The sequence below is a fragment of the Mesoplodon mirus genome (assembly GCF_964341445.2).
Source record: "Mesoplodon mirus genome assembly, chromosome: 5".
In the NCBI taxonomy this organism is placed as follows: Eukaryota; Metazoa; Chordata; class Mammalia; order Artiodactyla; family Ziphiidae; genus Mesoplodon; species Mesoplodon mirus.
In genome coordinates this window covers 20812840-20823748 of record NC_138980.1, presented here as the reverse complement: position 1 = coordinate 20823748, position 10909 = coordinate 20812840, and the positions used below count along the sequence as shown (strand labels likewise).

The window sequence follows — 10909 nt, the reverse complement described above, 5'->3', positions numbered from 1 at the left end:
GTGAAAATCATTCATCCCATGAGCATGACTATAGCTCTAAGCATTTTATAATAAATTGTTATGATCATTAAACACATGTAGTTAAGGACTTCTTTGCATCTATTTTCTTGTTCTTCGTTTTAATTTTTCATCATCTTTGTTAATTTTATATATCAAATATAATTTTTAAATCCCCCAATTAACAAGTTACATATGCTCTGTGCACTGAGAACTATCTTCCCACATTGTTTCCACACACTGTGCACATCCCCTCCCTGGTACAGATTTCCCAGCAGCACACTGGCTCGCTTTCTGCTCATGTTGCTGATTGCCTCCCATTCCTGCCATATACTGTGGTCCGTGGTGATTTCTCATCCTCCTGCTACATCTTCTTTTCTGGTCTCCCAAACAGTGTTCCAATTACTTCTCCTCCTCTGTAGCTCCCCTGATCATCTCTTCACCTTGCTTCTGCTGTCTTTTTGATGTAATGCCTGTGATTGTCATAAGATGCTCACTTTCACAGTTGGCCCAGGTTATTATTCATTCATTCATTATTCACTCAATCCACAAGCATCTCTTTAGGGCCTACTCACTATCAACATGGTACTAGGGACTGAGGTTACAAAGATGAACATGACACAGTCACTTCCTTCAAGGAATTTCCAGTTGTGTTCTAGAGGGGAAACATCAGAATTTTAAAGCCTGAAACAATTGTTTTCATTTAAAAAATTCTGAACCCCAAGCAAAATTTGCTTTGGAAAATATCTCTTATGAGATTCATCTTAGTTTCATGAATTCCTAAGTGACATATGGCTTGCTCTGGTGAGAGACAAAATTTCATGAAACTTCAGTTCAAGGCTATTGACTGCTTATATGTAACAATCTGTGAGTACACACTAACTTCTTTCACTTTTGCATTGTATGTTGAACCTCTGGAAAAATCAGTTCTTCATAAATAATGCAAATGAAAATCAAATTTTTACAGGAAATAAACCACTATAGTGTATATTATATTTGTGTCAGTAATTTGCAAAATTAATTCTTGGCTTTATCTGACACAAGATTGTGAAGCTGCATAAGATTCAGATTTGTTTTTTAAAAAAAGCTTACACAATTTCTTGGGCCAGGTGTCCCACAGGACAGCATTTCTGAGGTAATTACAGAAGAAGCTAGACCCCAGGAATTATAAAGGTGGGTAGACTCAGCCCAATATAAACAAAGTATAAAATCTAGACTAAACAACAAAATCCACAAACAATAACAATAGCAACCTTGCTGTGAATTTTCAGAAGGTTTTGGGGGAATTTTCCCTTTTTCTGAATCAATTTACCTTTATAAAAATAAAATTTTAACAGAAAAAATAAAAATTCTATTTCATAGATTGTATTTTACATGCAGTGATCCCAGAGACCCTATAAAGTATACACATAGAGCCAGTATTCAGTAAGTGGAACAATGTCACTCAAAGTCTGAGTAAGATTCCTACTTATAATGGTTTCTTAAAAAGGGCCAGATGGGAAACATTTTCCATGATATTAATGAGGAAATTCTATCCTTGTTGGGACAAGAGGGTGGAAGGGTGAGGGGAGAGGAATTCTGTATATTGTAAATGGCTAATTAAGCTGGAGAGAAGTCAAATTATAAAGACCTGACAGAAATGCCACTGCAATGGACCTCATAATATAACAAGGAACTAAAAAATTACTGCAAATGTAGAAAACAGTAATAGAAACAAAGTGTCCAAAACAAGGAGACTAAGAATACCCATGAACTGTGCTGTATGATATTAAGTTTTGGCTGCCACAATTTTCTGATAGACTTTGACTAACTAAATGCATCCAGGGAAAGAAAGCCAGAATGGCAAATAGTCTGAGAAACTCCTCTCTTAAAGGAACAAAGAATTGTTAGCTTGGTAAAGAAAACATCCTAAGAGGATTTCAAGAGCTGTCTTAAAATATTTGAAGGAGTGTAATCTATAAGAGGGCAGACCTATGATTTTTTTTCTCCAAAGGGTAAAAAAAAATGAAGCCCATTGAAAGTTTTACTGAGGCAGATTTCAGTTCACTGTTTTTTTTTCAATTAAAAAAAGAGAAAGAAAATAAAGGGATATTTATTGTGCGAATATCTTTCTCTCTCATGAAAGTCAGAAGTCTTTTTAAAAATTGTTGATCACATATACACAAATCTGGTTTTCTATAAATGCGTCGATGTGATCATACTAGAGTTGTTTCTAGTGCAGTGTTTTCAAGTTTTCTTTCTCTGTATTGCTTGGTTTTCTCCTTTTCCCTCCTTCTCTCATTGTTATCCATGTTAAACACCTAGAATATTTATCTTCCTTCATTTATCTTCATGCTTATACAATTATATGTAAACATCTCTCCATATATAAACATGTGGCAGGGAGTGCATTTTTGTTTTATAAGGATAAGATCGTATTTTACAAACTTTTCTGAACCTTCCTTTACTCATGCAACAATAACTCATGGAAATCCCTTTCTTTTTTGTTTAATGGAAACATTATATTACATGGGATGAACGTTCCATAATTTATTCACCATTGCCCTATTGACACACATTCATTTTCTTCCAGGTTTTACCCAGTTACTGGTGTTAGAAATATCCTTGAGCATATAATCTTAAATCCTGATGCTTTTCCTTAGAACAGTCTCAGAAGTAACATTTGTTAAGTCAAGGGATATATGTATTTTTAATTTTTAACAGCTATTTCTAGTTTCTTTTCAAAAAAAACCTATAACAATTCACATTTCCATCAGCAAAGTATGAGAATATTCTTTTCCCCTCATGCCTGGCAGGAGTGGATGTCACTCATAAAGTTCTGACATTGTTACTTATAAGGCTATCTATCACCTTGTTGCTTTCTTTAATTTGCATTTCCTCAGGCTCTAGTGAGTTTGAGCATCTCCATTTTTTCACAAATTGCCTCTGAATATCCTTTGTCCATTTTTCCATGGAGTGTTTATCTCCTTGTCAATCTGTAAGAGTTGTTTTTTTGTTTGTTTGTTTGGTTTGGTTTTTTTTTGCGTTACGCGGGACTCTCACTGCTGTGGCCTCTCCCGTTGTGGAGCACAGGCTCCGGACGCAGAGGCTCAGCAGCCATGGATCACGGGCCCAGCCGCTCCGTGGCATGTGGGATCTTCCCGGACCGGGGCACGAACCCATGTCCCCTGCATCGGCAGGCGGACTCTCAACCACTGCGCCACCAGGGAAGCCCAAGAGTTCTTTTTGTGTTAACCCTTTGTTCATCCTTTACATTACATGTAGTTTTCCAAATCTGTTTTTATTTATTGACTTTTTTTTTTGAACATTTTTATTGGAGTATAATTTATTTTTTATTTTTTTTATATTGGAGTATAATTGATTTATAATGGTGTGTTAGTTTCTCCTTTATAACAAAGTGAATCAGCTATACATATACATATATCACCATATCTCCTCCCTCTTGCCTCTCCCTCCCACCCTCCTTTTCCCACCCCTCCAGGTGGACACAAAGCACCTAGCTGATCTCCCCGTGTCATGCAGCTGCTTCCCACTAGCTATCTATTTTACAGTTGTAGTATATATATCCATGCCACTCTCTCATTTCGTCCCAGCTTACCCTTCTCTCTCCTTGTGTCCTTAACTCCACTCTCTATGTCTGTGTCTTTACTCCTGTCCTGGCCCTAGGTTCTTCTGAACGATATTTCTTTACTTTTTTTTTTTTTTCTTTAGATTCCATATATATGTGTTAGCATACAGTATTTGTTTTTTCTCTTTCTGACTTACTTCACTCTGTTTGACAGACTCTAGGTCCATCCACTTCACTACAAATAACTCAATTTCGTTTCTTTTTAAGGCTGGGTAATATTCCATTGTATATATGTGCCACATCTTCTTTATCCATTCATCTGTCGATGGACACTTAGGTTGCTTCCGTGTCCTGGCTATTGTAAATAGAGATGCAATGAACATTGTGATACATGGCTCTTTTTGAGTTACGGTTTTCTCAGGGTCTATGCCTGTAGTGGGATTGCTGGGTCATATGGTAGTTCTATTTTTAGTTTTTTAAGGAACCTCTATATTGTTCTCCATAGGGGCTGTATCAATTTACATACCCACCAACAGTGCAAGAGGGTATCCTTTACTCCACACCCTCTCCAGCATTTATTGTTTATAGATATTTTGATGATGGCCATTCTGACTGGTGTGAGGTGATACCTCATTGTAGTTTTGATTTGCATTTCTCTAATGATTAGTAATGTGGAGCATCCTTTCATGTGTTTGTTGGACATCTGTATATCTTCTTTGGAGAAATGTTGATTTAGGTCTTCTGCCCAATTTTGGATTGGGTTGTTTGTTTTTTTGATAACAAAAAAAGCTGTAGCTTCCCCCCAGCCATCCCCGTCTCCACCCGTGAAGGGGCTTCCTAGTGTGTGGAAACTTTTTCTCCTTCACAGCTCCCTCCCAGAGGTACAGGTCCCATCCCTATTCCTTTGTCTCTGTATTTTCTTTTTTCTTTTGCCCTACCCAGGTATGTGGGAAGTTTCTTGCCTTTTGGGAAGTCTGAGGTCTTCTGCCAGCATTTGGTAGGTGTTCTGTAGGAGTTGTTCCATGTATAGATGTATTTCTGGTGTATCTGTGGGGAGGAAGGTGATCTCCATGTCTTATTCCTCGACCATCTTGAAGGTCTCCTCAGTTCACTATTAAGAAGATTCAACTGTTAGAGCCATCAACAGAATCTCTGGAAGCAGATCCTGTTACAGCAGGCTCCACTGGTTCCTGGGGGCATTGCCAGGTTGGGCCTGAATGCTCAAAGCCGAGACAAACACTGACATATGAGGCTGTATTAAGTAGATTATTATCTGTCTGGCTATGATGGGGAAGGCCAAAGAATTTGGGCAAGGTAGTAAATAACTGCTAAAAGCTTTGGTTAATAGACATGTGACAGTTTATTTTTTAAACTTAGGAAATCTTTTCCTGTTTCTTTCCTTTTTGCAATTAGGATAAATTCTGCACATTTGAAGTTTTCTACTTGGGGTACCTATATTAAGCAGTTAGAAATAAACCTATGTGCTAACTTTTTTGTATACTGCTAATGTATTTAACATAAAAAGTTTCCATGAGACTATCAATTAATCGATCAACCAACAATGGAGTCAAGTAAGTAGGTATTAAGCCTCTCCATCTATGTAATCAAGTTCCTGCCTTTGAGAAATTTATAATCTTATTGCAGAAAAATCTTAAATTCATAAATCAATTAGAGGTCACTATAAGATGTTAAACTGTTTAGACTAGACTAGTGGTTTCTCCTGTTTGTTGTTTGCTTTTAAGAATCTCATGCACATTTAAGTTGTTTCCATGTCCTGGCTATTGCAAATAGTGCTGCAATGACCATTGGGGTACATGCGTGTTTTTGAATTATGGTTTTCTCAGGGTCTATGCCCAGTAGTGGAATTGCTGGGTCATGTGGTAGTTCTATTTTTAGCTTTTTAAGGACCCTCAATACTGTTCTCCATAGTGGCTGAATCAATTGACATTCCCATCAACAGTGCAAGAGAGTTCCCTTTTCTCCACACCCTCTCCAGCATTTATTGCTTGTAGATTTTTTGGAGCTTAGGATTGACATATATACACGACCGTGTGTAAAATAGATAGCTAGTGGGAACCAGCTGTATAGCACAGGATGCTTAGCTCAGTGCCCTGTGATGACCAAATGGGAGGGATGGCGGTGGGGCAGGGGATGGGAGGGAGGTCCAAGAGGGAGGGGATATATGTATACATATAGCTGATTCACTTTGTTGTACAGCAGAAACTAACACAACATTGTAAAGTAACTATACTCCAATTAAATAAATAAATAGGTAAATGAATAAAAATAAAATAAAATAAATTAAAAAAAAAAAGAATCTCATGCAGAAGTGCTTTCAAGATTGGGTTTTCCAGAAGCAGACACTGAGTGCTGAGCGGAAGTTTTGTGGGCAGTGTATTCATGAAGGGCTAATGACCCCAATGAAAGAGAGAGTGAGGAAGAAAGCCTTGGCAAAAGAAGGAAGTCCGCATTGCAGGCTAGACCAAGCCTTCCCTCTATCCACCAGGGGCTGTAGTAGATAAGGTCTACCAAAATTATCCAGCAGTGGGTGACGTGGTGAGGCTTTTATACCTCTGCCTTGAATAGCCATCAGATATACTCCTAGGAGGGATATATCTTTAGCCAAGGTAGCTCTTTACAACTGAGGCAAACCTTGAAACCTTGATATGGACCTGTGTCCCACAAAGAAGTCAATAAATAAACTGATAAAATTGAAGCTTCTTTCCTGAAAGCTGGGGTAAAACATCTAGAACCTCACCCTGACAACTATGAAGATCATTCAAAAAAACCCAGAGTCCCATAGAGCATAGTGGCAGAATAATAATAGCTAATTGTTTTATAGTGGAGAAGCACCGCACACTCTTCTAAGTATTTTACATGCATAACTCTTTCAATCCTCCCATTAACTGTGCAACATACATACTACTCACTCCATTTTAAGATAAAGAAACAGGCACAGAGAGGTTAAGTAACCTGCCCAAGGTCATCCAGACCTTTTGGCTCCAGAATCTATACTTGAAACCACTACACTCTACTCTGCATATATGTCTTTATTTAACGTTTCATGGATGAGGCTTCAGATAAGAAAGAAGGTATGCTAAAGTGTGTGCCTTGATGACTTATAGTATTAGACTTGGCATAATTTTCATTATACAGTGGTGGGCCCAGAGGCACAGCAGCTGGGGACCATAGTCAATTATACGTTCTGCTGCAGGAGACCTGAACTGTGAATGTTCATAGACACCACAATCTGTTTCTTCTTAATGAACTTTCAGCTGGACCATATTCCTTTGTCTTCTTTGCTGTTAGGTACAGCAACTGAGTTCTTACCAATTGAATGTGAGCAGAATTGAGTTACAATTTCCAAGTATGACCAATAAGAATATATCCCTCACAGTCATGCATTTCTTCTTCCAAATGATTAGAATGGAGACTTCCCCCCAAACAACCTTGAAAGTCATGTATAGAAGAACATGGTTCAGAGCAGTTAGACCAAAAGAACTAAAACTGAGGGAGAAATATGTTTCTCTTATATTTAGGTCATTATATATGTTTTATTTTCTTGATTCTGCCATCTAGCCTACCCTTAGATATTCTTCCCACTCAGAGAGTTTCAAAATATCTCCAATATGATTTTTATATGCAGAAAATGCTCCTCACTTACAGGTCAGGACAGAGGTTCTTCCTTTGCCACACTGACTTATCATTAACACTTACTCTTTGGTGAGGAAATACTCCAAATTAGCATTGGTGAATGTATGTATTATTGTAGTTCATGTGGCTAAGCATGTGTTTGGTTGATACAGCACATCAGACTCTGTGAAGAGGATCAGACTCAAATCTGGCATAAATTTGGGGGTGGGGGTTGGAGGGGATGTGTGAGGCGGTAGGGTGCAGAGATAAAATGAAATATGCCCAGCAGCTCTGACGATGTTTCAAACTGTCCCAGACAGCTGACCACCAGATTCATGCTGGTTACCCTGAGGGCTGTGGTGAGAGAGGTATAAACGTATCACTGTGGTGAGCTCTACCAAGCTCAGCCTACCAGCTGAGCTTTGGGTTTGGAAAGTTTCAAGACTGTTTAACAAATGGCAGGGCCTTTCTGTTGGCTAGAGGTCCAGTTGAACAACTCAAAATTAAAATGAAAAGACCTGATACTTTTTATGGAGTACCTGTCACAAATTAATAAAATGATAATTTTTCTTAATATTGTACCACAATTAATGATTATGTATTTGCTCAAAAATATTTTTTTTGAGTTCCCACTCTGTGCCAGGACTGTTCTGGGCACTGGGGATATGGCAATGAATGAAGCAGAATAAAATCCCTGACTTTCAGTTCTGCTCGGAACTGAAATCTGGGTGGGTTGTATAATGGTGAGAACTGTTATTCTTAGACCACTAAATAAGGTGGAATTTTCCTGACCTAAGATGTAGAAGTTCAGAATAGGTAAAAACAAGAATGAAGCAAATGATTAAATGCATCTTTGGGGAATACTGTGCATTACAGCAGTTTTAGTTATCCACCCTGGAGCTCAGTGGCAATCTGGAACTACTGAGAAGCATACTTACAGATTCAAAGGTTTATTATGTTTCACAGGGCAGATTTGAAAGAAATATGATAAATAAAATTTAAGAAAGAGCTGAGATATACAAAGAGAAAAGTACATACAGGTATTTAAAAATAATAATGCCTTTACTACTTGGCTTGAAACAGAAAACAGGCAAAACATGTTAAGGAGAGAAATAGCATTTAAAGAAGAGATTGTTATATATGTTACAGATGACTTGTAGAAATTCTAATGAAAACATCGTAAAACAGATGACTACATAATTTATAATAGGATTATATTTTCAAATATACAGAGATACACAGATTAAACTTCAAATATGTGGCACAATTCACCAATTTGTTTTTTTTTGTAATATAACAATTAGCATGACTTGTAAATTTTATCTGTAAATATTACTTGTGTTGAGTATCATTGTAAGATCAAACTCCTCACAAGTGGAAATCATGCCAACCCAATGGAGTAGTTAAAGATACACATGGCCCATGTATGTTTCTGATTCACTTCACACATTCACAAACCTGATTCCTCACACTTTGCTATATGAATAAACCTAATTCAAAGGGAAATGAGTAGATGAATTTTTATGCCTTCTCCTTAGGCATGCTGTAACTGACAACAAGGGAAGGCAAATGGCTTTTTTTTTTAAGAAGGGTTCATTTCTATTCTGAGCTATTGTACTCCAACCTGATTGCACTTGTTTAATTTAGTTTTACCTAAATTTGAAATTAATAATTAGTTCCTGCCTCATTCCTCCTGCACCAATAAAACAACTCTCCATGAAACCTCTTGTTAAAACATGAAAACTACTGATCAAATGGAATGCTTTGTTCCTTGCTACTTTTGCTGGCCTACAAATAACTCCTAATAAAACTGGAAGTAGTGAGTGTTTGTGCAACATTTCTCACTCAAATTGAATTTACTCTTCTTTTATTTGGTCTGGAGAAAACAATAGTGATGGAAATTCTACAGAGACAGATTAATTCAGAGGTCAAACAATAACAAAATAGGGAAGAGAAGTTAATGAAGCTTTACCATGTGAGGCAATGCACAGAAGGTCCTGGAGAATCCATAAACTTAGTGAGAAAATCATGAGTAGTTTGTTAATGACACAAGGGCTTTGAAATTGAATTTATCTTGTATATTCAGCTGTTTGGGAAGTATATCATTTATAAGACATTCTTGTTATTAATATTTTCCATTCCATGGACTCTCTTGACAAACTACATACTTTTTCACCACATTAATTTTAAATTTAACATGAACATCTGGTTACTGCATTTATTCATCTGATTCTTAACCATCCTACTCTCTCTGATTTTCTTCTTTTGCCTTTCCAAGTAGCCAAAGGGGACTTGAATTTGGGTACTGTAGATTTAAAGTCATCAAATGCCTATTGTTCAGATTAGAAAGATGATAGCTCCTTTCTTTATTCACTCAATCAATCAATCATTCAATCAACATGTGTTCTGCTGAACATAATGTTAGTCCAAAGACAACTTACTTATCTTATTCCAGTCTCAAGTGGCCTTCCTTTGTGCTCCCAGACCATTGCTCATTGTTTTTTTTTTTTTTTTTTTTTTTTTTGCGGTACATGGGCCTCTCACTGTTGTGGCCTCTCCCGTTGCGGAGCACAGGCTCCGGACGCTCAGGCTCAGTGGCCATGGCTCACGGTCCCAGCCGCTCCGTGGCATGTGGGATCCTCCCAGACCGGGGCACGAACCAGTGTCCCCTGCATCGGCAGGCGGACTCTCAACCACTGCGCCACCAGGGAAGCCCTCATTGTTTTGTTTTGAGTTCACCCAAAAGCAGAGGCTGAGACAAAGCTTGATGCAGGTAGTTTGTTTTTGAAGAGAGAAGGAAAAAGAGAGTGGGACCTGGAAGAAAGAAAATTTTATGTAAGTGTGCATTATTGAGAGTGCCACAGAAAGCACCAGGTACTTAATTCTCTTGGAATATCTGAGAAACATGAAGAATGTTTCCCAGAATTGTCCATTTGAAGGATGGAAGCTGGCTTCCATTATTCACTGCCTGCCTTCCTTCATTGGTTGAGAGTTGCCCCTGGGAGAATTAACTCCCCTAAATGTTCAAGCAGAGGCTTCCATTGTGATGGAGACGTTCCTAAGGTAAAAAGCAGAAAGATGGAGGCCAGGAGCTTAAGGCAGATCCCTGCCAAGGCAATGTGAGTCTGAGCTCACGTGGAAACTTCTGCATAAATGAGGCTGAATTTAGAAGTAGGCTCAAGTGATGTGAAGATGAGGTATCAGGGGAGTCAGCTACATTCTTCAATGGAGCACATCATTTATTTCTTAAGTGCAATTGTCCATCTCTTTCACTAGACTGAGACTTATTAAGGGTGAGGTCCCTAGTTTCTTCCTCAGTGCCAAGAAGTGTGCCTGGTTTATAGCAGAGTTCCCCAATTCTTCTTAAATAAAAAGTGAAATAATACTTCCCCACAATGGAAGTACAATAGAACTTATTTTGTATATAGTATTACTTCTTTGAGAACTAAAATGAAATTCATGTTTACTTAATTACGGTATGTTATTCATATATACACGTTCATTTATTTATGTATTATGGTATAAGAGACCAGTCTCAAAGAAAAATCTAAGCTACACACCTACTTAAATTATCTATTGATTCATGACAAACCACCCTAAACTTAGTGGATTAAACCACAATAATGTATGATTTTCATAATTCTATGGGTTGCCTGCACAGTTATTTTGGTTCATGTGGTGTATTCTGGGATGCTGGGCTGACTGGAAGAT

General features: G+C 37.8%; 1 long non-coding RNA gene across 1 annotated transcript; it reads right to left on the bottom strand.

Annotated features, from left to right (window-relative positions):
- Positions 1-254: 254 nt before the first annotated feature.
- Positions 255-9734, bottom strand: LOC309803857. The gene is made up of 2 exons (XR_014294008.1): positions 9640-9734; positions 255-470 (listed from the first exon to the last, which is right to left on the bottom strand). It is a non-coding gene; the product is annotated as an uncharacterized lncRNA (long non-coding RNA).
- Between the last annotated feature and the right edge of the window lie 1175 nt (positions 9735-10909).